This window comes from Rhinatrema bivittatum, chromosome 1 (assembly GCF_901001135.1).
Source record: "Rhinatrema bivittatum chromosome 1, aRhiBiv1.1, whole genome shotgun sequence".
Classification (NCBI taxonomy): domain Eukaryota; kingdom Metazoa; phylum Chordata; class Amphibia; order Gymnophiona; family Rhinatrematidae; genus Rhinatrema; species Rhinatrema bivittatum.
Genome location: NC_042615.1, coordinates 796323167 through 796350007, shown reverse-complemented (window position 1 = coordinate 796350007; position 26841 = coordinate 796323167).

The following is a 26841-nucleotide window of genomic DNA, read 5'->3' as shown; positions in this document are numbered from 1 at the left end:
TAAGGATGGTAAATTCTAGTTGAACATTTTTAGCTCAGATGGCCTCACTCCAAGATTTCTCCCATTAACTGTAGTTCAAAATGAATTGGAATCTGAATGTTTGCAGAGGACTGGGACCCACGTGAAGACGAGCAGGCTCCAGTAAATGTGCATACTTAAGGCCGATTGGTGGCTGAAGAGGAGGGCGTGGTAAACAGCTACTCAGGAAGACTGACAAGTAATAATAATCACTGTTCAAAGCTGGAGCAGTGGCTGCCCAGGAGGCTGATTGGGGCAATGATAAGTGGTTAGCCTTTCTCTGAGCTGCAGAATGCATTAGCTGCCTCCTTTTCCCTAAGGGGGCAGCCCAATCCTCCTTTTTCAGACCTGAAAAATCACTCGGGGGGGGGGGAGGGGAGTACATAGGCCTGGGGTAGAAATAGACAAGGAAACCGCGCTGAGCATGTAATGGCCATGATGTCAGAGCAAAGTAAGGGAGAGAAGCCCAAAACAACCTTATTTACGTGCTGTTTTTCTCTGGCTCCACATGATTTAATGGAGGAAACTCTTTTATACTACTTACCATTTTCAGACTGCTAGTGGGCATGTGCAGCATTGTACAGTGGCGGAAAATATTCAGGGACAAGAAGTCCTGGCCCAGAGCAGTTTACAAACTAACCATCTTAGCATGAGCAAGTGGAGAGGAAAACAGCACCTCCTTTATGCAGGTCGGTGTTAATTGTGAGAAATATGCACTGGATGTATATTTCAACAATGCCAAATGACCAGCCGTTTCCTCCAGCTGGCTCTCTTAATCCCATACCGGTGTGAGTGTTCTCACTATTGTAGATCACAATGCTTTCTCTTGAAAAGGGCTGAGAAATGTCTCTGAAATTGGGATTTTTTTTTAACCAACTTTTTTTTTACCCTTTTTTTATCTGATTTCATGCCAGCGGAATCATCATGAAAGGAAGAAGTATGGAACGGGTCAACGGGCCTTGTGATTTTTTTATGGGAGAAATAGAAAAGAAAAAAAATTAACAATTATCCTATCATAGGAGGTAATTGTTGGAAATCTGAAGCTTGATGGGAGGAGCAATCAGATAGGAGTAGCAGTCTGATATGGACTCCTCCTGATAAAGGGAGGAGTTAGCAATCTGTTATGGATCTGCTACGGAGTTAGTAATCTGTTGTAGACTTGCTAGGGAGTTAGCAATCTGTAGTGGAGCGACTCCTGTAAAAGGAAGGAGTTAACGCAGTCTATTAGGGACTCCGTGAGGAGTTGGCAATCTTGTTATGAACTAGCTCCTGTGGAAGGAGGAGGTTGCAATCTGATATGCTCAGCTCCTGTAGAGGGAGTAGTAAACAATCTGTTAGGGTTAAGACTGAGGAGTAGCAATCTATTATGAATCTGTTGCTGACGACTCCTGATGGAGAGCGTAGCAATATGTTACCAGCAGAGTGCTTGGAGAGGGCACTCAGCTGTAGAGGAATGTAGATAGGTGGGTCCTTGGGCCGATGGCAGATGACAGCGCCCCCAGGAGGATATCCTGAGAGGGACCACCGGCTAGGCTTGGTTATGGAGACAGACACAGATAGATCTTTTATTAGCAGGTTAGTAGAACCACCAGAAGTGGCAGTAGTGAGCAGATATGCCTGGCAGGGCTGAAGTCCCTCAGGTACTGGAACAGCGATCCCAGGGTTGCTGAGCTGTAGAGAAACTATAGATAGTGAGTAGACAGAGTATGCTGTGTTCATAGCTAGAACTAAATGACAAAACTCACTTAAGGTCTTTAGAAAGCTCAGTAGCTGGAAAGGGTTAGGCCCTCGAGGAGCGAGTACCTGTTCCAGGATAAGTTCTGAGAGAGCGGTGGTAACTCACAAATGTCTGTATCTGCGATAGCTTCCAGGCAGTAGAGAATCTTCAGAGTGTTCAGGAACATGGGCCCTCGAGGAGCGAGTACCAGTTCCTAGTGGCAATCTGAAATAAAGAAAAGAGAGCGAGGCCCCCGAGGAGCGGGTACCCCTGGTAAGTCCAAGGAGGCAGAGTACCTTGGACGAATCCTTGCTAACTCAATGTGTTAGCAAATACTGAGACCTTTTATATTGGAAGCGGATGACGTCATCTTAAGGGGACGCCCCCGAGGTTCGCACCCTTGCTGGTACATCAATCAGAGCGCACGCTCCAAGTCATCAGGAACATGGCGGATCCACAGCGTCATGTCTGTCCGGGGACGCCGGAGGGAGACGGCAAGAAGAGGCCGCGGCAGCTAACCGTCCATCAGACCCAGAGGGAGTCGCCACAGTGGTAAAGACGGCGGAGTGAGGGCGTCGAGCAGCGATGGACGCAACAGTAATGGGAGCTGTGCAAGCTAAATACCTGCACCAGGCATGAGCAAAACTATTCATGGCAGAGGCATTGGGGTGAATAACCCCCCAATAACCCCATATTTAAGTAGGCGAATAACCCTCCGGGGATGGAACTGGAGAATGGAGGGGAAAGGAGAATATAGCTTAACTGAGAATCTTTTTTTCAGATCTTTCCAAATACGTTTTTGAGTGTTTCAAAACTCTCTGAATATTTGCTTGCTATTCGTCTACTTCAGGCTAAACCTCCAGGGTCCTAAATGAAGAAAAATAAGTAAATAATTCATTGACATATGAAGTATCTGTATGGCATAGACACTTAACTGCATAAACACATTGCAACTAATTCACATTATTTGTTCCGCCTGTTTAGTCATCACACACACACTACAATTAAAACTCAGTTTAAAAGGGGAAAGCAAAAAAAAGAACTTCTTACTAATTTGAGAAAGAATATTTTAATTTTCAGAAGAAAAGAATTATTCCTTTTGATTATCTTACTCTTCGTTTGTCACTATGTTTGACCTGTTTGATTTTTTTTGCCCTTTTCCCGCACTTAGAAAGACCTATTAGACACAATCACTCCAGGGCCCTGAATGCTAAAATCTAATACAATGATTGTATTCCTTTATTACGAAGGTCAGCAGTTTCCTGGGGCTTTCCATCCTGTTTCTGAGAGGGGATGTTGGCATTTAGTAAATGAAGGATTGTCAACGCATTAGAAGAGTTTGTGGCTAAATTAGATGAAGACTAAAACCTGTGCTTTAAGGTCACAAGTTTAAATACTGTTTGAGGGTGGGAAACCCTGGTTATGCTGCATCTCAGTGTCTTAGCACTGTAGATGGGATGCATAACCACTTAGCAAAGAGGCATATGGATATTTAATTGGGAAGGTTTTTCCCAGATGGGATACAACATTTATATTTGGAAAAAAAAAAAAGACATTTTTATAGAGGAAAGATTGTTTACAGGTAGATGAAAGAGAATAGAATTCACTTGAAGAGAGATGCAATCTTATGCGTCCTGGGCTCAATTCATCTGAATTAGAATTCAGGAAAAAAGTTGATGCATACAAATAATTGCATTTCAGAAAAATCAATGTCAACCTCCCTTTAAGAGTCTTTTTAGACTTGCTTCATCTTATAGTAATATTAGCTTCATTATAATTTGCACAAGCCAAGCCTCCTTTATCCCAACTGAGATATAGTCAGCATTTTGAAGCCTCCAACATCTGTTATGGCAGACCAATCATATTTTTAGCCATGAGGGAAGGCCATTTTCAGACAGCCAGTTTAAGTGCATAAATTGCTATAAACCTCTTTAAATGGCTTTGAATATGGTCCTCCCAAATCTTAAATCTTGGCCCTTCCCAATCATAGCCTTGTCGATTTTAACCATGTTTTATTATATATTTATTATTTATTTATTTTTAGATTTTTATATACCGGTATTCCTATATGAAATAAAGATCACATCGGTTTACATTGAAACAGAACATGAAAATTGCCAAAAGGCATTACATAGAACAAGGTTATGAAACTTGGAACAGTGTACATTTATTTATTTATTTATTTATTTATTTATTTAAAAACTTTTATATACCGGTATTAGTATGCATACATCATACCGGTTTACAATGTAACTTTAAAGGTAGAAATTACAATGAATAGGGAGGGCGAACAAGGAGGAGTATACAAAGAGCAGGAGGTGGAGGAATTAAAGCAATAAATAAAAACTGCAACGGACTATTTACAGGAATATACAAGGCGTAGGCAAGATACTTGCAGAAGTCGGTGTACTTAATCAGGGTAGGCTTGTCGGAAGTTCAAAATTTAACAATAACGTTGTAACATTGATGACCAAAAGATAAAGGAGAAAAAAAAAAAAAAAAGACTTAAACAATTAAGTTGACAGGTCTTATTGAGCATAAAAATTATAACGTATAAGTGAGAAAGTCTCAAGTGTCCTGCAGCAAGAGATTAGATACCGAAGTAGGTAGTGGTATGGAAAATGGGGGTTTGTGAAGAAGATATGTTCTTGCTGGTTGGAGGGGAAAAAATGATGATCATGGTCCTGGAAAAGCTTGGCTAAAGAGCCAGGTTTTAAGTTTTTTTTTGAATGAAGAGTGGCAGAACTCAAGCCGAATGTCTGGTGGGAGCGCATTCCATTGAATGGGGCCTGCTGTAGATATGGCACGTTTATGATGCGAGGATTTTGTTGAAGGTACATAGAGTGTGCCTTTATATGCTCCTCTGATGGGTCTAGAGGAGGAGTGAGGGCGTAGTTGGTTACATAATTGAAGAGGAGAGATATTGTGAATGGATTTATGAATTACGGTGAGTACTTTATATAGGATCCTTTGCTTTATAGGCAGCCAGTGGAGGAGCTTGAGAATGGGGGTGATGTGATATCTTTTATTCGTATTGGTAAGGATTCTGGCTGCAGAGTTCTGTAGCATTTGGAGGGGTTTGATGGATGAATATGGAAGGCCAAAGAGAAGCGAATTGCAATAGTCGACTTTTGATAGAATAATGGCTTGTAGGACCATCCGAAAATCGTTGAAATAAAGAAGAGGCTTCAATTTTTTTAAGACTTGTAACTTATAAAAACAGTCTTCGGTGGTTGTGCTTATGAATTTTTTAAAATTGAGCTGATTGTCTAGCATGATACCTAGATCTCGAACATGTGGTGAGTGATTTAATATGGGAGTGGATGAGTTGAGTAGGTCAGCTGGGTTTAGAAGTTTGATGTTGATGTCTTGATTGATGATTAGGATCTCAGTTTTGTTGTTGTTAAGAATGAGGCAAAGGCTGGAGAGAAGATGATTGATCTGTTGCAAACAATTGTTCCAGTGAGCCAAGGTTTTTTGTAAGGATTCTGAGATTGGGATGAGTATCTGGATGTCATCCGCGTAGAGATAGTGAGTTAGGTTTAGTTTAGTAAGTAGATGACATAGAGGTAAGAGGTAAATGTTGAAGAGGGTAGGGGAAAGGGAGGAACCCTGAGGGACCCCCCGGTTGAAAGGGATCGGTTGTGATTCTTTGTTGTTAATCTTTACTTTGAATTGTCTATTTGCTAGGAAGGATTTGAACCAGCTGAAGACTGTTCCTTTAATGCCTATATCTGCCAGACATTTTAATAGAGATGAATGGTTGACAGTGTCAAAGGCTGCAGAGAGATCTAGTAGTATCAAAAGATGTGGTTGTTTTTTGTCCATATTAGATAGAATAGAATCGGTAAGAAAGATAAGGAGAGATTCAGTGCTTAACGATTTCCGAAAGCCATACTGGGAAGATACAAGAATGTTGTTTTCTTCCAAATATTCAGATAGTTGTTTATTGACTATCTTTTCCATAATTTTGGCGATCAATGGCAGATTAGCTATTGGGCGGAAGTTAGCTGGATCTGTGGTTGGAAGGTTAGGTTTTTTAAGTAGAGGTTTGAGAATGGCTAATTTAAGTTGGTCAGGAACTAGACCCTGGGAGAGAGAGCAGTTAATGATGTCTGCAATTGGTTTTGATATGGAGTTTCTTATTGCGATGAGAAGGTTAGTAGGAATTGTGTCTAAGGGATGAGATGACGGTTTCATTTTTTTAAGTATGTTTTCTATCTCAAGTGCTGAAGTGGTCTCGAAAGTTTCCAGCGTTGTATTTAGTTGAGGTGAGGTAATGTGAGGGAAAGGGGGATATGAAAAAGATGATGAGAAAGAGATAGTCAGTTTGTCAATTTTATCCTTAAAGTATTCTGCTAGTTCTGATGCTTTGTTGAGTGCTTGATCATCAGGAATGGTAGGAGGTGATGGTTTAGTGAGAGCTGAAACGTAGGAGAAAAGTGCTTTTGAATCAAATATGAAATGATGTATTTTTTTTGAGAAAAAATCTCTCTTTGTTCTCAGTATGGTGATCCTATAAGCATTGAGGGAGGTTTTATAAATAGCTAATGTTGTGGGGGATGGGTTTCTCCTCCAAGTGTGTTCTTTATTTCTTAGCTCTTGTTTAAGCAGCTTCAGTTCTGGGGTGAACCAGGGTTTCCTGTTGTCTGGCGAAGGTTGTACTACTTTTGTGATGGAAGGGCAGGTAATGTCTGCGATTTTTTGGTGATGTTGCACCATGAGGTGGTGGCTGTAGATGCGTTGGAGAGATCGAGATGTGATAATTCATTAGTGAACTGATTGATGAGAAGGTCTGTAGAACAAGGTTTCCTGAATTGAATAGTGTTTTTTGGGAACGAAAGTGGAGGATGTTGTGAAAGCTTGAAGGTCGTGTTGATGATTTGATGGTCCGACCAAGGGACAGGTGAACATGTGATTGTATTTGTGTTTGAGATGCACTGATTAATGAAAATAAGGTCTAAAGTGTGACCTGCTTTGTGGGTAGGGGCTTTTATAATTTGTGTGAAGCCCATGTAGTTGAGAGCCGAGAGTAGGGTAACACAATTTGGGGATTGTGGTGAAGCATCGACATGTAAGTTGAAATCACCCAGTAAGATGGCAGGTTTGTCTGGGTTGAAGTATTTGGCAGAGAGTTCAATGACTGGTGAAGGGTCAGAATCTAAAGATCCTGGTGGAGCGTAGATTAGGCCAATTTGTAAATGATCAGATTTAAAGAAAGAGAGCTCTAATTTTGATGTGGTATATGAATGTTGTAAAGATATTCTTAGACCTTTCTTGGCTGCGAGAAGCAGACCTCCTCCCTTTCTTTTGGTTCTAGGTATGGAGAAAAAATCATAAAGCTGAGTTGGTAGTTGATTTAACAGAGCTAAATCTGAAGGTTTAAACCACGTTTCTGTGATTGCACAGATATCTGGGTTTACTTCAGTAAGGTAGTCGTTTAAGATATGAGTTTTTTTTTAAAGTGATTGAGCATTGAATAGAGTAAGAGATAACAGAGAAAGGCCGAGGAATTGTGTGATTGGTGAAATCATTATTGGAATTAGCCTTTGATGACGGTTGTAGTGTTGTGGGAGAGGCTTAGTTTGATGTTTACGTTGATTCTTGATGATTGGTATGGAGTATTCGCCATGGCAAACATGGTGATGTATAGGGATAGGGAAACCAAGAAGCATGTTGATCTGTTTGTGTGGTATAGAGAGAATATTAGAGGCTTACTCGAGTGCTCCAAAGAAGATGAAGATTCAAGGGCCAGTAAACTGGCTTATTATTGACCCAAAGCTGGCTTTAGGATCAGGGAACACTATCTGTTGAGGTTCCAGGGTTTGTGGAGATTTTGGATTACAATTTCAATTTGTTTTCCTGTTGATGAATAAAGCTTGGGATCTATTCTCGTCTCCCTTACACGAATCAGCTGACTTGAATCTTGTTGCCAATGTAATTTATAGATTTAAAGATGATATGCTGAATTCTAATCAAGGTATGAAAGGAGAATTAAGCAGATAATGAAAAAGAGTATGATCTCAGGGGCTGCACGAAGGGGCGCACAAAGGGACAAGCCCCTTTGTCGCGCGCCAAAGGTGCGCGACGCCGGAGAGATGTGAAATTTAAAATCCCTCTCGTCTCCCCGATTGGATGGTAAGTCTGGAGGGAGGGACTTAGCTGTTGTGCTGTGATGCTGTCTGTGCGATCGCAGATCAGGCTCGCCGGGGGGAAGGGAACAAAAAGGCCTTACCCCGACGGGTCTGGGCGCCGATCGCGCAGGCCTTCCTCTTGCAGCAGAAGCGGTAGCGGTAGCGTCAGCAGCAGCGGCGGCCTCAGGATGTTATTGTCAGCGGCGCCGGAGAGATGTGAAATTTAAAATCCCTCTCGTCTCCCCGATTGGATGGTAAGTCTGGAGGGAGGGACTTAGCTGTTGTGCTGTGATGCTGTCTGTGCGATCGCAGATCAGGCTCGCCGGGGGGAAGGGAACAAAAAGGCCTTACCCCGACGGGTCTGGGCGCCGATCGCGCAGGCCTTCCTCTTGCAGCAGAAGCGGTAGCGGTAGCGTCAGCAGCAGCGGCGGCCTCAGGTTGTTATTGTCAGCGGCGCCGGAGAGAGGTGAAATTTAAAATCCCTCTCGTCTCCCCGATTGGACGGTAAGTCTGGAGGGAGGGACTTAGCTGTTGTGCTGTGATGCCGTCTGTGCGATCGCAGATCAGGCTCGCCGGGGGGAAGGGAACAAAAAGGCCTTACCCCGACGGGTCTGGGCGCCGATCGCGCAGGCCTTCCTCTTGCAGCAGAAGCGGTAGCGGTAGCGTCAGCAGCAGCGGCGGCCTCAGGTTGTTATTGTCAGCGGCGCCGGAGAGATGTGAAATTTAAAATCCCTCTCGTCTCCCCGATTGGATGGTAAGTCTGGAGGGAGGGACTTAGCTGTTGTGCTGTGATGCTGTCTGTGCGATCGCAGATCAGGCTCGCCGGGGGGGAAGGGAACAAAAAGGCCTTACCCCGACGGGTCTGGGCGCCGATCGCGCAGGCCTTCCTCTTGCAGCAGAAGCGGTAGCGGTAGCGTCAGCAGCAGCGGCGGCCTCAGGTTGTTATTGTCAGCGGCGCCGGAGAGAGGTGAAATTTAAAATCCCTCTCGTCTCCCCGATTGGACGGTAAGTCTGGAGGGAGGGACTTAGCTGTTGTGCTGTGATGCTGTCTGTGCGATCGCAGATCAGGCTCGCCGGGGGGGAAGGGAACAAAAAGGCCTTACCCCGACGGGTCTGGGCGCCGATCGCGCAGGCCTTCCTCTTGCAGCGGCAGCAGAAGCGGTATTATAATATTATTATATAATATAGTATATATATTATTATATAATATTATATAATATTATATAATATTATATAATATAGTATTATAATAAATCAATTTCCTGAAATCTCCTATTGTTCAGTGTGATTGTAAATTCCACTGAACAAGGACAGCCTCCTACGTATCTGTACAGTGCTGCACATATCCTGTAGCGCTATAGAAATGTTCTATTTATTTATTCATTCTTTCCAATTGTTTTTACACTAGATCACCAAACCATTCCTAGAACTGTTTATATTATATGTGACGTCTTATGCTGCTTATAATATGGAATAGATCATACAGTTATTTTTATTGCTTGCATTAATTTAAGATTTGTTGCTCTGCTCCATTCAGCAGGGCCAGTCTCATGCACATCTGCACAGTTCGGCATACATCCAGTAGTGCTGTAGAAATGTTTTACACTAATTTTATTGAGTTATATTTTTTAACTTTGGATGCGTTGATTGTACAGTTTGTATTGTAAGCCACCTTGGGCAGCATTGGAAAAGTGACATAGAAATATGAAGTAATAAATAAATAATATATGGTAGCAATCTATATAAATAAAAATGTTAAATAGTTTGGACAAAATCATTAATTTCAGAAACCACTGAACCGCTTGCTTTCAAATTTGGACGCAACCTTCATTTCGCATACAGGAAGGTTCTTCTGTACTTACATTACAGATATGTCACACCTGTGACAGGTAAAATAGGTTTAAAGATGTTTTCGAGAAAACAGCGACATCTGCTGGACGTAAACGCCATCTGTTACACCTTACACTAACACACGCTACACTAATCATTTCGCCAGTCCAGGTCCACGTTTCACTTCCATTTTAACACATTCATGCACTTTTTTTGCCGGAAGATAACTATTTCCTTTACAGATAAAATACACCCACCACCCTCCTCACCACCCCCACACACATGCCAAATTGATTTACTTCCCACAGCCTCCCAACACACACAAAACCACCCTCCTCACACCCCCCACACACATGCCAAATTGATTTACTTCCCACAGCCTCCCAACACACACAAAACCACTCTCCTCACACCCCCCACACACATGCCAAATTGATTTACTTCCCACAGCCTCCCAACACACACAAAACCACCCTCCTCACACCCCCCACACACATGCCAAATTTATTTACTTCCCTGCCCTCACAACACACACAAAACCTGACAGAAGTCAGGGAGCCTCCAGTGGGGGCCAGGACCGCACCGGGACACATCTCCTGCACTACGGCCGTCGGCTGCCAGCAATCAACATGGCGCCGATGGCCCTTTCCCTTACTATGCCACTCGGGGACACCAATGGCGGCAGTAGCCCATGTGACATAGTAAGGGCGAGGGCCCCTTGGTGCCATTTTCAGGACTGGCAGCCGGCGGCCCTTTGCCCTTACTATGTCAGAGGACCTACCGCTGTCATTGCTCCACCCCACTGACATAGTAAGGGCAAAGGGCCGTCGGAACCCGTTTCAGTGCTCGCAGTCGACGGACCAACGCCAATACATCGCTTCTGGACTGCTCCTGAACGCCCACTCCACTGACTGACATTTTTATCAGGTCTCGAGGGGTCTGGAGGCTGGGGGGTGGTAATGAATTTATTGTGAACATCTTGGGGAGGGATCACGAGGGGGGGCCGGTTTCATTCATTCAGCAACTCTGGGGGGGGCAGGGGGGGCTACTGTTTTTCACAGGGCTGGGGGAGTGGGGGGCATGAGAGTGTGGGGTGGTTAGTTTAAGAGAACGTTTTTCATAAGGTTGTTTTTTGGGGGAAGGGGGAGGTTCACACACAAATACTTACACTAAACTTGCACGATCTCGGGAACACACCAAAATAGCCCTCCCCAGACCATAAAACTGGCCGAACTACACTGGCTTCCCATTGAACAAAGAATACAGTACAAAACACTATGCACCATACACATATTAATTCTCAACGAAAACGCAGACTGGCTTAACACCGCCCTTCGCGTACACATCACCAACAGAAACCTAAGATCAGCCAACAAAGCACTACTAACCATTCCATCAGTCAAAACAGTGAGACTAACACAGGTAAGAGAGAGAGCATTATCATTAGCAGGTCCCATACTATGGAACTCCATGCCCTTGGAGTTAAGATTACAAAGAGAAAACAAAACATTTAGGAAAAACCTAAAAACCTGGCTCTTTAAGGAAGCTTTTCAAAAAGAGAAGGGAGAATGAAACCAGGGAAGTGCATGGTACGGACAAGAAACACCCAACCACACAACAGTAATCACAGAGGGGCGGATTTTCAGAGCCCTGCTCGCGTAAATCCGCCCAAAACCGGGCGGATTTACGCGAGCAGGGCCCTGCGCGCCGGGAAGCCTATTTTACATAGGCCTCCCGGCGCGCGCAGAGCCCCGGGACTCGCGTAAGTCCCGGGGTTCTCGGAGGGGGGCGTGTCGGGGGGCGGGCCCGGTCATCGCGGCGTTCCGGGGGGCGTGTCGGCAGCGTTTTGGGGGCGGGTACGGGGGCGTGGCTCCGGCCCGGGGGCGTGGCCGCGCCCTCCGTACCCGCCCCCAGGTCGCGGCCCGGCGCGCAGCAGGCCCGCTGGCGCGCGGGGATTTACGTCTCCCTCCGGGAGGCGTAAATCCCCCGACAAAGGTAAGGGGGGGGGTGTAGACAGGGCCGGGTGGGTGGGTTAGGTAGGGGAAGGGAGGGTAAGGTGAGGGGAGGGCAAAGGAAAGTTCCCTCCGAGGCCGCTCCGATTTCGGAGCGGCCTTGGAGGGAACGGGGGGAGGCAGCGCGGCTCGGCGCGCGCAGGCTATACAAAATCGATAGCCTTGCGCGCGCCGATCCAGGATTTTAGTGGATACGCGCGGCTCCGCGCGTATCTACTAAAATCCAGCGTACTTTTGCTTGAGTCTGATGCGCAAGCAAAAGTAGGCTGATCGCGCTTCTTTTAAAATCTACCCCTAAGTGTGTAGTTTTTAAGTGAACTCTGCAGTAAAGGATAAAGCTGCAATTAGATAATGAGTCCTGGACTCAAACTGCTATAGAATTGAACTAGACATTTTTTTCAACCTCATTTAATAATTAATCTTGCTTAAAAACTGTTACCGAACCGTATGGCACCCATGTAAAATGTAAGATTACAATAGCATTACTTTATGTGCCTTGATGTAAACCGTTGTGACGGTACCCACCTTAACGACGGTATAGAAAAAGATTTAAATATATAAATAAATAAATAAATATAACAAATTTGGGAGTGCAAATTTGGTTAGGCACTCCCCTATTTGGCTACATAACGCGCACAGACGCCCAGGGACAGACCACATGTAGCACCAACAATTTTAATTTCCCAGGTCTTGGAGGGGGGCCAGGAGGGTGGGGGGTTATTATTTGATTTAAAGGGTTGGGATTGAGTTTTTTTTGGGGGGTGGGGGGGTTCCCACAGAAATAGAAAGACAAAAGTTTTCTGATCTGAAGGGTAGGCAGAAGGCAGGGGGAGGTGACAGTGAGGGGAGGGAAAATGAGGGGGGAGGTGAGTGTCAGGGGAGGGAGAATGAGGGGAGAGGTGAGTGTGAGGGGAGAGAATTGGAGTGGGGACAAGGGAGGGAAGGGGGGGGTGAGTGACCAAGGGGGAGGAGGATGAGTGATTGAGGTAAATGAGCAAGGGGAAGGGGGAGGGAGGGAAAATAACCTGACTCTGCCACTGCAACGAGTGGTGGGGTACCGCTAGTTGCATTAATATAATAAAGGACTTTAATTTGCTCAACTGTCTTGCAGCCTACTATGAAGGAGCTGGCATGACCGAAGAAAGATGATAGACTAAAGTAGGGGTGGACTGGCCTATCTGGGCTTCTGGCATGCCTTGGTGGGCCGATCCACCTGATCGCGTGGTTGGTGTTGGTTGCATAGCACCATGCCTGCGGAGCTGCTTCGACTAACACCAGGTCCCCAGCGCGTCTGACACAGTTGGAGCCTCCCACTCACTATATATTTATAATTAGGCTATCAAAAAGGTCTTACGTCTTCTTACAGTTTGGGCACGAATTCTTGCCGAAACTTATCACGCAGGTGGTGATCATGGCCCGTTCCGCTGCATTGCTGGTGGCCAGGCTTCCCGTCTCTGAGGAAATGATGAGAAAGACTTGAGTTACCACCCAGCCTGCCGGCCTACGTCCCCTCACTCACACACATTGTTGACAATTCACCTCTGTCTTGGAAGCCAAAGGGAAGTGATTAGCCTAAGAGCTGTGGGTAGCCGATGAGGAACCTGATGGCCGGAAGCATGATTACAGTGGCACCTGGTTCCCTTCTGCAGTCTGCACTATTTTCGCGTGGTTCCCTATCCCCTCATGGCTTTCTTGGATCCTATTTCCCCACCTTCAGCTGCCTCTTCTCCCCGGCTCTGTCTCTCTCGGCAGGAGTTGGCCAGTAAGCCTCCTGTGGTTGCCTGACTGCTAGGTCCATGCCTCTTCCTTCTCTGCCATCTCAACCTTTGCCACAGGCCCCGACAAAAGAAAAAAAACAACCCCAAAAACTAAATAAAGTACTGAGGTCTTGCAGCCCACACTACCCATGGCAAGAGGCACAATCTCCTGTAGCAATAGGCAGTTCACCGAGGCACCATTATCCCAGGGCTTTGCCTGGACCTTCAAGCACCAATAGCTGAGTATAACGTTTTTTGATTATTCACAGGAACTGCTGCAGCTTTTAAACTTTGGAGGAAGGAGAAGAGGGAGTGCATGAATGACTGGGCATGCATGTGAACAGTCAGAATTTCTTTGTAAGTGTGCATGTGTGACTGAACATATGTGTCAGCATCTGAGAGTGTATGTGTGGTTGTGTATCAGCATGAGAGTTTGTATGTGACTGATCATGTGTCTATCAGTGTGTGGGAGTGAATATATGATTTATCATGTGTGTTTCAGCATGTGGGAGTATATATGTGACTTATTGTGCATGTGTTAGCCTGTGAGAGTATGTGTGACTAATTGTGTGTGTCAGTATGTATGCATGAATATGTGTGTGTGTCAGTGTCTGAGAGATATGTATGTGTCTGTGTGCATCAATGAGTATGTGAATGTGTGGATTAGAGAATGTGTGTATATGAGAGCAAAAAGAGAGTATATGCACACCCCCAACAATCTCAAAGTGTTTGGAATCAAAAGTTCCCAGGGAAGTGTGGATAGAACACTGAATTGGAATATTATTAGTAGAACACACTCAAACACACACACACACACACACACACACACACACACACACACACACACACACACACACACACAGTGATTCCATGATTCCATATAGCAGGGGGCAAATTTGCACAGGGTTTACGAACAAAATAGACAAAACATGAAAAGAGAACAAGCAGGCTCACCATTGAAAGGAAAAAGGAAATCAATGCATTTTAATAAATTATTCAAAGTATCGGTGCTTTCTTTGAATGCTTAACAACGTGCATTGATTTTGCTTTCAGTGGTGTGCCCAACTGTTCTCTTCTCATCCTCTGGAGGGAGCCAGTAGCCAGGGAGCAAAAAGCATCAGCAGGCTCATCTCCACAGACGCCCCGAGAAGGGAATTCACTCGGGAGCCGAAGCATCCTCAGAGCTATTACACAGACTGGGATACAGATTGCTGTAAATAAAAGTTCAATTATTTATTTTTTGATTTAATATAGCTGTTAGGATAGGAAAAGCCAGTCTTTAAAGAGATAAGTGCTGTGTTCCGCAATAAGAAAAACAGTGATATGATTGGAAATTTTTCCCAGTATTTAAAAATAGGAAGTTATGATATTTTTTTAGGGCTCCTTTCGGAGAGAATATGAAATAGGTACAGACTTAATGCAACGAAAAAGATTTTGTTGTTAGGAAATGCTTATCTCAAGTCATATTCTGGCACCCTATAAATATCGCAACTTGCAAATATATGCATCAGTTGGTAGCACTGAAAGATTTATTGCTATGTACTTTTTAAATAAGCAATGACAAATATTCCAGACTTTGGTGCTATTAATAGTGTCTGTGCTGTGTGCTGTATGGCACAAATATTATTTAAATGAGAAATGGGTTGAACTACAGCACGAAAGAAAAATATTAGTCATCAAAATATCCCCCCTCGTTACCCTCCCGAAAACATCCAGGAGTTGCATTGGCAAGCCTTGCTTTTTAACGCGTTAAAATTCCCCAAGAACTGGGGAAACAGAGAGTTAGGGACAGAGAGAGAGAGAGAGCGCACTCTGGCTTTCATCCACATCCACTCCAGTTTGAAAAGATAATTCTACCAGGCTGTGAAGGTGAACATAATTCTTCAGACAGTTAAAGGGCGATTTTTCTAAGCAGAGCCTTGCCTGCTACCTGCGGATTATAGGGATGGCAGTTTAGTCTGCCTCAGGTGCCATAAATCTTCAGTCATTGCAGTGGTGTCAGGCTCTGGGGGGCACTGCTTGTTTTTCTCAGATTAGCAGTTGCCTCACACCAAGCAAGGCTCCGTCTGCTACCCGAGGAATTAAGGACGGTAGAATATACTTCAGTTCCCCCACTCCCATGGCTGTGCAAGAAACAGTGGAAATTGCAAGTTAATAATTGCCAAGGGTAAACTAGTAAAAGAGAGGAAGAGAGAAAACAAAGACACTATTTTATTTTCCAACTCAGAAGGCAAGATGGACTGTAAGCAGCCTTCAGCCTTGGCTGTAGCCACTCGGCTGTAGCATCAGCTGCCCACACACTGTCAAATTTAGCCAGGAAGAGAACAGGAGTCGCTTGAGCGGCAGCGATTTTTCACTGTTCTGGATGCCCTGACGCCTCAATATAATTTATTTCCTTCATCTTTTGTACTGTAACGTCAGCTCATCCTGTCCATGTAACTGAAAATGCTGTGTTTTATTTATTTATTTATTTATCTCTCTCTTTTTACAATTTACTATTATTATGGCCTGTTTAATGGAGTCCTGCAAGCATCCAGGCCTGACAGAAATGTTGCTCTGCATGGGCAGCCTTTGTTCAAAGCCTGAATCAGTCTTTATGATGCGGGTTGTGGTGCTAGAATTAACGATGTCAATACTGTTCCTTTTCCTTTTCCCTTCCCTTACTGCGCTGTGAATAATATCCGTTTTTTTATGGTGTTGGGCCCAGAGGAGGCTGCTGTGCTTGTGAGATCATGTCTGAGTGAAATATACCATGGAATTTGTATTCGTTTATTCATGCCTTGCTTGATGACCATGACTAAAACGGGACATGTGCAGTCAGTCCTTGTTTTGCTTCCTGTTGCGTCGATAGATTCGGAGTTGACCTTAAGAAAATCCATGGATGCAATGGGAGTAAAACTTGGACCGGTTCAGCCCCCCACTCGTTGGACATGGGATTCTTATTCCTTTTAAGTTCACACAGTCAGCTCCTGCTCGCTTAAGTGCACAAGAGGATTTCAGATTAAGGCCTGGATTTATCAGAATGCACTAAATATCGCATGTCATAGGAAAAGGGGTGTGTTTTATGGTAATAGTTTATCACAATTTTTCTTATCCTCAATTCTCCATGTCGCTCAGGTAACAAGATCCTTGCCCCAATCTTTTGGGATACCGGGGGGGGGGGGGGGGGGGGGTGCCCTTCCCGTCAGACTGGTCAAGTTCAGAGTCCAAAAATCTTATTCAGAAGTCTATCGGTGTCCAAATATCCAAATATGAAAGGTGATGAGCAGAGGCCCCACCAACAAATTCTCAGTCAGTCTTCTCTTGAGACCCTGGGGAGATCCAAATTTCTCAATAGTGATTGAAATCCTGAAGGGATCTCTTTCTCCTAAACTGAACTCCTGAAGGGATCTCCTACTTCTCCAAGCACTTGCTTTGAGACCCTTGAGGAATCTCTAGCAGTGACTCCTATATCTTCCTCTGTCGCCTTCCTCTTGCCTATCTCCTTCTCTCTAAAGCACTGAGCATGCTCCAGGGGATTATATACCCTAGAGGCCAACCACCAATAAGGTGGGGTTACAGCAATGGGAGGAATTCCAAAATACAACCCCCTCCCCTGCTATCCCTGGCTAGAAATCAATGGGAAATATTAGTGACTGGCGAAGTCTGGTCGCAAGTATTATTTGCAGGTCCAGACGTTTGAGCAGGTCATCCTCTCTCCTAGCTACCAGGAAGCATTCCTGAGTACCCCAGTGACTCATGGAAATCCCAGAAGGTCAGATCTGGTGTGTTCCCATGGCCACTAGAACACCAGATCTCAACCAAGACTGCCAAATTTTGGTTGCCTAGATTTAGGCAATCTAGGTGCCTAGGTTTGGCTGAAAAAGCATCTAAAATTAGCAACATATGGCATCCTTCAGCATAGTTCATCAGTACTGGCAAGAGGTAACTCACGTCCTTCCTACTGCTAAAGAAGAAAGATCATCTGGAATCATAAGGGGGGATTCTAGAAAAGCATTGAGGGTCTTCTTGGTGCAAGGGGGAAGCCATTACAGCTTTTTCATTATATCAGGTAATGATAGGGTGGGAATTGGAGCTTGGGTGGGGGTGGGGGTGGGGGAGGGAGGACTAATGAGTGGTTTGCTTAAAGCATAAGAGGGGGGCATCATGGATTAAGCCATATGGATAGTACCAATATGTAGGGCAGCTATTCCTGTGCCTTATTTGGGGAACCTAAAGTCTCTCCACAGAACTAAGTCTACCTACCGGCCTACCTATTTAGGTGCCTTGCGAATTTAAGGACCTTCTATTTAGGAAGTTAGTCAGGAGTGTGGGGGGGAAGGGGTTTATTTTAGAGACCTAGGTGCCTAAATCCCTAAGTTAGGTGTCTAGGTGTTTTGAAAATGAAACCCTCTGTGAATCTGCTCCTTCCCTTGCATGCCAGTATGCAGCATAGTGGTTCGTGTTTGCAAGTTTGCTTGTGTGTGGTGTATTTGTCTGGCATGCTGATGAGGCAGGTGGTGTGTAGTGGATTTTCTTTTTGTGCACCACTGTTTGAACTTTTATACATGTCGAAGACAATTTTAAAAGCCACTTACTCAGGTAGCTTGACCAGGCTAAAAATTATTCCATTCGCAGCCGCTTAAAAAATACGAGTAGGCTGTCACCATGCATGGATTTTTGGCAGGCTTAAAGAGGGGTCCATGGGGTGAGGTCTTAAGTCAGAGTAGGAAAGGAGCATGTGTAGATTTGATTTACAAAATGCTTCATGCTAGGGCAATTGTATGTGGTCGCTTGGCACGCATATACATTGTGGGAATTTTTCAAAGGTAAACTTGGCAGATAGTTTCTCTTTTAAAAATATCTATAAGGTCCAGATGTACCAAAGTGCATGCAAATATTTCAACCCTGCGGGCTATTCAAAATTGCCATCTGTATATCTTCCTTTGCTCATATAGTATATCTTTCCTTTGTACATGTGTGTGTGTGTGTGTGTGTGTGTGTGTGTGTGTGCCATGCCACTTCTATTCTGTGTCTGGAGTGAGAATTTTAGTTGGCGAACTGCCGGGGGTCGTACGGTGCTCTGCTTATCCAAAGAACAACTAAAGATGTTTACAACCACAAACACTAGTGCAAACTCCCCTGCTGTGTAAAATGATTTAAAAAAAATAACATAAACATTATTACTGTTTTATTTATCCCTGATGGTCATGTCTCTTCTACGGGAATGCAAGGTTTAACTTTATCATCAAGCATTCTGACTAGAACTGACCCACAAAATATACAGTTACCAGGTGGCTTATAAAAGATCAGATTGTCCAGGTCTGCCCCCCTCCCCAACCCACAATTTTACAGCACCGATCCATACCAGTCACAAGAAGAATGATTCCAGTGCCTTTGTTTAATGTTTTCATTTGTCTTGGAGCTTAGCCTTCATAAAGCGCGCATGTATAACCAGTCCTGTGGGGAACTCTGGTCCTTAAAGTGTTGTAATGGAGTGACATGCAGTAATGAAACCACTGCCACAAAGTACAAGAAAAGGCCATTTTTAAAACATTTTTTTTTTTACAAAATGTAATCATAAAATTGTTTGCCCCCAAGGTACTGACTGAATTACGCACAACTTGGGCTATACATAAGAAAAGATGATCGTGTCGTCTGGCTCAAAATAAACAGAGACTTGCAAAGATTATCCTTAAGAATGCATTTTAAAGAAAATGATGTAATCACTAAGGGCTCTTTTCAGTATAGATTTTCTGTGGGAGATGCACTTGTATTTTATGTCACTAGAGTTTAATCATCCTGTTTTGTCAATGTCATCACATCATCATGTCACCCCCCCCCCCCAGTTTTATAGAAGTTCTGACTCTCAGCTGCAAAATGACAAGAAGAGTTCATCTTCAGTTCGTAGCTCAGAAGTCTACATTTGGATCTCAGAAAGAGCCAAAGACCAATGGTCAGTGAATCTCGTTGTAGGGAGGATGAGAAAGGGGTAGTAGGGACGTTAATAACGCTTCAGCAACTTGGGGGGTCCCTCCAGCACTAGGTCGAACATTATCACTTGTAACTCAGTAATGTTGGACCGTGTAACTTTTCCCTCCAGAAGGATTCCTTTTAACAAGGCTTGGCTCAATGGCAGACCAAGAACTGCCACGGAAGAGGTACAGCCCTTTCATTTATTTGTGTGCTTGTTCATTCTTGACTGACCGCATTCCTCTGACCACCACAAGATGCTTTACAATCAAAGGGTAAACAAGCTCAATAAGTCATCATAATCAACGAATACCGTTTCTCATCTACCTGTCCACGCTGTATACGCATGCAGTGAAAGTCAGATAGAAAGGGAATAGAGAGATGTCCAGTGAAGGGAGACGAGTAGAAATGAAAAAAAATATAGAATGCAACTCTTCTTTCTTCAAAATTCACTTTTTAGCAACAGGGCTGTGCAAGGTTTGTTTTTTTTTTTTTGTTTGCTTAAGTTCTTTTTTTTTTTAATTAAATGTAGTTTTGTTTCATGTTCAAATAATGGAGGCGACGGGAGCCAGCCCTGGCACCTCCTTCTCCTCCGATGCAAAAATCGCAATTCTAATCATATTTATTCCATGCAACAGGGGCGAGGAAAGGAAAGAGGACGAGACCCCCCCTTCTCCAAACTGACAGTAACAGAAATAAATCAACAATCCCCAGAAAAGTAAAATTAGATGCTTCATGACAGGTGATTTTTTTTTCCTTCAAGGGAAAATGATTGCCTCCTGATTTCTCTTCCAGTTTTATAATATCCAATCTCTTACGGGGTCAATATGCAAAAGATGTATAATTGATTTGCACTTACCTAAAATCTGTTTACACACCTAAATGGTTAATCTTTCTTCAAATAAAAGAACTTTTTACAAGTTTCTGTAAATTCTCTTTTATACCCTCTGTATAATGCTTTTAGCAGTAACTGCTTCTCCACAGTCACATCTATCCTTTCCAATTACTCCCAGGCTCTATTGCAATATATCTAGGCTCACTTACAATCAAGTACAATGATATTGATTAGGAGAGCAATGAGTCACACGGCTGCAGCCCCTGCTCTCTTGCTTTGCTCACTCTGAGTGCCAACTGAGCAAGGCTGAGCTTGACAAGATGCCAGCTATCTAGCTTCTAACTGACGGGACGTAGGCTTGCTGACTGCAACTCTTCCAGGCCCAGACAGGACCAAAAGTTCTTTTTACAGCATCTCTGAGACCCTTAAAAATAGTTTTAGGTTTTGTTATTTGCTGCTCTTCCACAATCTGTTCATTTAAAATAAGATTTTTTTTTTTGGTGAACACATTCTGCCAAAACTCTATCGGGTGAATTTTAAATGCCAAAAGCTACGCGTGCCAAAGTCGGGAGATACACACGTGTGCCGCGCGGACTATAAGAGGCGCCCAGATATGTATGAATTTCCCAGTACACGAGTAAAACTTTTTTTCAGGAAAAGGGTGGGTAATGGATGTGGTCTGGGAGGGACATGGGTGGGGCCCGGTCGCTCCAGCAAATATGAATGAAACCAGTGCATAAGTATTTACGCACACCAGCAAGCGCTGGGGTCCCTACCTGCGTAGCTTTGCTTCTGCTATGGATGGTGTATAAGTCATGAAACAATAAAAACTAGGCTAGTCAGCAGGGTTTTAAGGGTCAGAGCTAATAGGGTAAAAGGGAGGCAAATTAGCTAGGGGTTTTAGGAAGTCCTCGACTTTACTGGGGAAAACTGGGAACAAACTGGGGAAACAGGTAGTTGTGTTAGCTGTGTATCTAGAAAAATCCCCCTCATGTGACTGAGGCGGCATTTGTGTGCAAAGATGCATGTCAATATAAAATTCTGCGCACATTTGCGCACGTGTAGCAGATTTTCTACCATGCATGCATATTCGCATGTATGTTATAAAATCGCTGTGTCCATGTGCACGAGTCTGCAAATGCACGTATGTGCTCCCAAGCGCAGGTCTTAAAATTTACCTTTATGGCTTTTTCTTTTATTTACAGTGTTGGCATTATTTGATTGACATTGAATGAATTCAGATTCATTCAATTTCCAGTTCTCACTGTGTTCACATCTTGTTAAACACAAATTACAGTGAGTCCCTAAAATGATTGAAATTCACTTTACTTAACAAGCCACAAATAAGAAAGCAACATCATAGATGATGACAGAAAAAAAATCAAGAGGCCCACCCAGTCTTCCCAGTTATTCTGTCCACCCTGCTAAGGATACATTCCAGTTCCTAGCCACAGAATGTGACGGCCTGCAAGGAATTGCTCCTTATCCAGGACAGTCTTTTTTGTCTTCCACCTTTCTACTCCACCTTCTTGGGTAGATCAGCATACAAGAACCCTCATTAGGGGGTAATTTTCGAAGCCATTTTTGTGCATAAGTCCTGATTATTTTGTACATAAATGGCTGCTACAAAATGGGTCGGGGCCTCTGTTTCTTGAAAATAGATCTCTGCAACCCAGTTTTGTGCATATTTTTATTCAAACTGAGCAGAGGAATCTTGGGGGCGGAGCGAGGGGGTGGAGCTTACGTGCAGACTTTTGCATTAAAAAAATTCTGCTCATAAGTGTACGTGCACAAGTCGCAGCCTCTGAAGTGGAGGTGTGACAGTACATGCGTGTGTCTCTGTGCATACCTGACCACTTATCTGCAAATTATCAAAGTAAGCTTATGTGCATACATCCACTTTTTTAAATTATGATTTATTTATAGATTTACAAAGTAAATATCAAGCAAAAGCTTGAAAAGCAAATTAACAGATATATGCCAGAAACAATTCCAAGGATAAGCAAAAAAAAAAAAAGAATTAGGAAATAGTGATACATAGCACTGTAACTCCAGTCCTTAAATATGGTTCAAATTCCAATGCAATCGAGTAAAATTACTAATAAAAAAAATAATAGAGGAAAAAGCGGCATGAACAGGTTCAAAATTGTAAATCATTCATTTAGGGCATAAACAGATCTTACTCAATTACAGATGATTCAGCCAATGAGGATCTGAAATCCTTCTTTGAATTGAAAAAGGCAGCAAGCGGGGAAGCATCAAAGAAAACATGCTTGACAGATTGAAAAGTAACAATGCACTTGCACGGATATGTGAGAAAAAATAAAGCTCCACGTTATAACACTGCCAGACGCATCAACAAAAATTGTTTACAATTCTTTAGAGTTGGCCTGAATACATTGGGAAACATTTACATTATAATTCAAAAAGTAAACATTTTTCTTTTTCAAAAATAAATGAAGTAAGAATTCCCTTTCAGAATCCAGGGCTAAACAAACCAAAAAAGTAGCTTGTGAAACAGAGTCCTCTTCAGGTCTTCGTAGAAATTCAGTTAAATTCAAGAAGTCAATCTCTTGGCCAGGGATTGTCCTTTGTCGAGGGAATATAATATATCCGAGAACTGTAGAATATTCTGATTAAAACTTTCAAACATTCCCTAACAAACCTTTTAAACAGGTCTAATAGTAATGTTGTAGGGAGTTTAGTAAAATTAATAAGGTGCACATTACAGCATCTAGAAGAATTCTACGAAATTCAGGTTTCCTAGAAACGACCACGTAATCTTTGGTGAGCATTGTGGCAAACCCTTTATGCTCTCTAATGGTATTCTCCACCTTCTCTAATCATGTTTTTACCAATTTCAACTCTGCTTCATGTTCGGTCACTAAAGTCGTGGTAGAGTCAAACCTGAGAGCTATCTGAAAAATTTGGGAGGACATCATTTGGCCAATTATAGCCATTGCTTCCCATATCTACTCCATGTCAATATTTTAGTAAGAGGCAAAGACAAAGATTGTAATGATAATAAATCCTGAGTATCTTGATTCAGTTTCCCAGACTGTTTTCTGTACACCACCTCCTCCGAGGAACTCTCAGATTCCAACAGAATCTCCGCTTCAAAGTGCAGAGAGGGCCAAGGGTTGAACAAACAGCCTCTAACACATTCCCTCCTGCTGCCTCCCCACCGACGATGTCATCTTTTAGCGACGGAGCAGAAACTTCATCTAGCAGTAACTTCCCTGAAAATGGAAGTGGCGATGCCCTATCCTTGGAGCTTAAAGTTGAATTGGACTACCGGCCTCTGCAGTCCAATCCAACGGTTGCTTCCTGAGGTCACTTTCAAGTACCTTCAACTTGATCAGATGTCGTCAATAGGACCAGAAGGGATAAGGCTTCCCGAAGTGGAGGGAAAAGCTCATGGTCAGCCTTTACACTTCACCATAGGTAAGCTTGCTGGAAGCAACTTGAATCCTGCTGCCATCTTGGAACCATGTATATACATAAATCCACTTTGATAATCCTGCATATACAATGTGTACACAAGCTGTACCGGTACATGGGCTGCTTGAAAATTGCCTTCCCTGTTCCTTTCCATATACCACCATTCTTATGTCCAAAATAAAGCTCCATATCAAACTAAATAGCCAGCAATACTAGCATTGTCACTGTACAAATATCAGGCCTCCTAGGACCCCTGCTGTCCTGAACCATAGTGACAAAAAGTAGACTTGCAAGCTGACAAATAGAGGAAGAAAGAAACTGCACTGTGGTGTGGAATATATAAGGTAACTTTGCTAAGCAAGTGATTAAAGACATTTAGCAATTGCACAGGTATAATACTGGAAAAACAGCAGCAGCTACATCAGCAGGCAGTACCACTGTAGCAATGTGGACCCTTAGACCAAGGGGAAGTTGACACAACCTGCAAGGAGGAGCCCTTCAGGTCCCCACCGTCAGCAGGTGGAGCGAATCTGAGTGCAGGCCCAGTTGGAGTTTCACCACTACCAGCCCATGTTCTTCTTAGGTTGAGCTCTCATGTGCCGGGGCTGGCCGGAATTAGGTGCGGACCTCTGCTGGGTAGGTGAATCTGAGTCAATGTAAGGGAAGAAGACCAGGAGCAGAAAGGTACAGTATACTGACTTGCCGATCAAGTGGAATTGGATTTGCTCGATGTATAGCACCCTGAAGCGTAAAATTATTGGGACTGTGGTAAAGGTAATTCTACTGGGTAAGGGGTCACTCTAAATGGAGGAGATGATCAAAGGTAGCTCTTTAAAAATGGTCAGAATGAGCAGGTGGTCCACAAGAACCTTCATAAGGAAATTTCCCCTTGCATCCGAGTCCACGAGGGCCAGAACAGGGAAGCTTAGATTGGCCAAGGTGATGGTCGGGCTCCCTCTATACCCTAGATAAGGAAATTTTCTGGACGGTCCAGGCATTGCAATAGTCGGGGCCCTGTTCCCCTGCAATACAGGCATAAACCTGCCTGTCGCCTCTGTAAGCGCTCCTCTAGAGATAGTCCCAATTGCATGGATTCCTCCATTGTGCCAGTTGGAGAATGGCCTGAAGTAGAAGAAGGAGTAGGTGTAGATGAACAGGACCTTGTTGAGGCTGGTCTGCTGGAAGATCTGAATTCTCGGACACGCTCCTGGAGACGGTAATCAATCCTTCTGGCCAGGTCAATGAGACCTTCTAAGGAATCCGGAAGATCTTGAGCCTCCAATTCATCCTTAATACAAGATGAGAGCCCCTCCAGGAATATAGGTTGTAAGCAATCCTCCCTCCAACCGAGCTCAGTGGCTCAGGTGCGGAACTTGAAGGCATAGTCTGTCAGTGAGCAGTTTCCCTGACAAAGGTGAAGGAGATCCATGCTGGAAACTGCTTGGTGGTTGGGGTCATCAAAGACCTTTTTGAAGGAAGATGAATTGTTGTAGGACCTGCCAAAGCAGGTCAGAGCACTCCCAGAGTGAGAAGCCCAAGCCAGTGGCTTGCCATCTAATCGAGCGAGAATAAAAGTGATCTTGGTGATATCTTCAGAGAAGAGGTCTGACTGGAGAGAAAATTTCATGTAGCACTGATTTATACACCCCTGACACTGCTTTGGATCTCCGACATACCAAGGGGGTGCTGGTAGGGATGTGCAGAGGGACCCCATATGTTGCATTCAGGATTCAGATTCGTCAGGGGGTAGATACGTTGCATTCGGCCATATGGTGCCCTGATACGTTACTACGTCAATTTCTATTCGTTCCCCCACTAAAATTAAATTAACTACAACGCCCCACCCTCCTGACCCCCCCAAGACTTACCAAAACTCCCTGGTGGTCCAGCGGGGGTCCGGGATCCATCCCCTGCACTCACACCCTCAGTGCCGGTTTCAAAATGGCGCTGATAGCCTTTGACCTACTATGTCACAGGGGCTACCGGTGCCATTGGTCAGCCCCTGTCACATGGCCATCGGTGCCATCTTGTGCTCCAACCATGTGACAGGGGCTGACCAATGGCACCGGTAGCCCCTGTGACATAGTATGGGCAAAGGCTATTGGCGCCATTTTGATTACTGGCAGCCGACAGTCTGAGTGCCAGTAATCAAAATGGTGCCGATAGCCTTTGCCCATACTATGTCACCGGGGCTACCGGTGCCATTGGTCAGCCCCTGTCACATGGTTGGAGCACAAAATGGCGCCGATGGCCATGTGACAGGGGCTGACCAATGGCACAGGTAGCCCCCGTGACATCGTAGGTCAAAGGCTATCAGCGCCACTTTGAAACCGGCAGCTGAGGGTATGAGTGCAGGGGATGGCTCCCGGACCCCCCACTGGAATTTTGGTAAGTCTTGGGGGGGGGGGCAGGAGGGTGGGGGGGTTGTTTAAATTGGTTTCTTTAGGCAGCCAAATAATTTGGCGAAGATTCGTGTATTCGTGGTGAATCGCGATACATTTTGCTTCCCCACGAATACAACGAATATGGCCATATCCATTGCAGATTGCCAATACATAGGGATCGAATGCACACCCCTAGGTGCTGGTAGAGGAATCAAAGGATGAGGATATGCAGCCAGAATTGGAGGAGTCACTACTGGAGGTGATGGAATGGCTTGAATAGCTGTAGCATCCAGCCGAGCATTGAAACGTTCTATGAAAGCCACCAGAGCTTCTAGGAAGCGCTGCTGTTTCTGGAAGTTATGCAGTAGTCCTGGGATGGTCTGAAGAGTGGTAGCTTCCAGCGAGTCCATGGCCTCGATGACCTGTAGCAATGTGGACACTTAGGGGCCATTGCAATACAGTGTGCTCAGACGAGTGCACTGTATTGCATAGGGTTGTATAGGCGCTAACTAATCCCCTTATGCAATAAGGGGATTAGCGCCTCTACAATGCGCATTCAACGCAGAGTGAATCTAATAGCACTCATCACATGCAAATGCATGTGAATGAGGCTATTAGGCATTCACTCCCAATGGAAAAAAAAATGTGCGTCTAGGACGCACATTTAGTGATCAGAAATTAACACCTGCCTGGAGCAGGCATTAATAGCTGAGCGCTCTTAAAACTAGATCAAAAAAAGCAAAAAAAACTGCTTTTCTGTA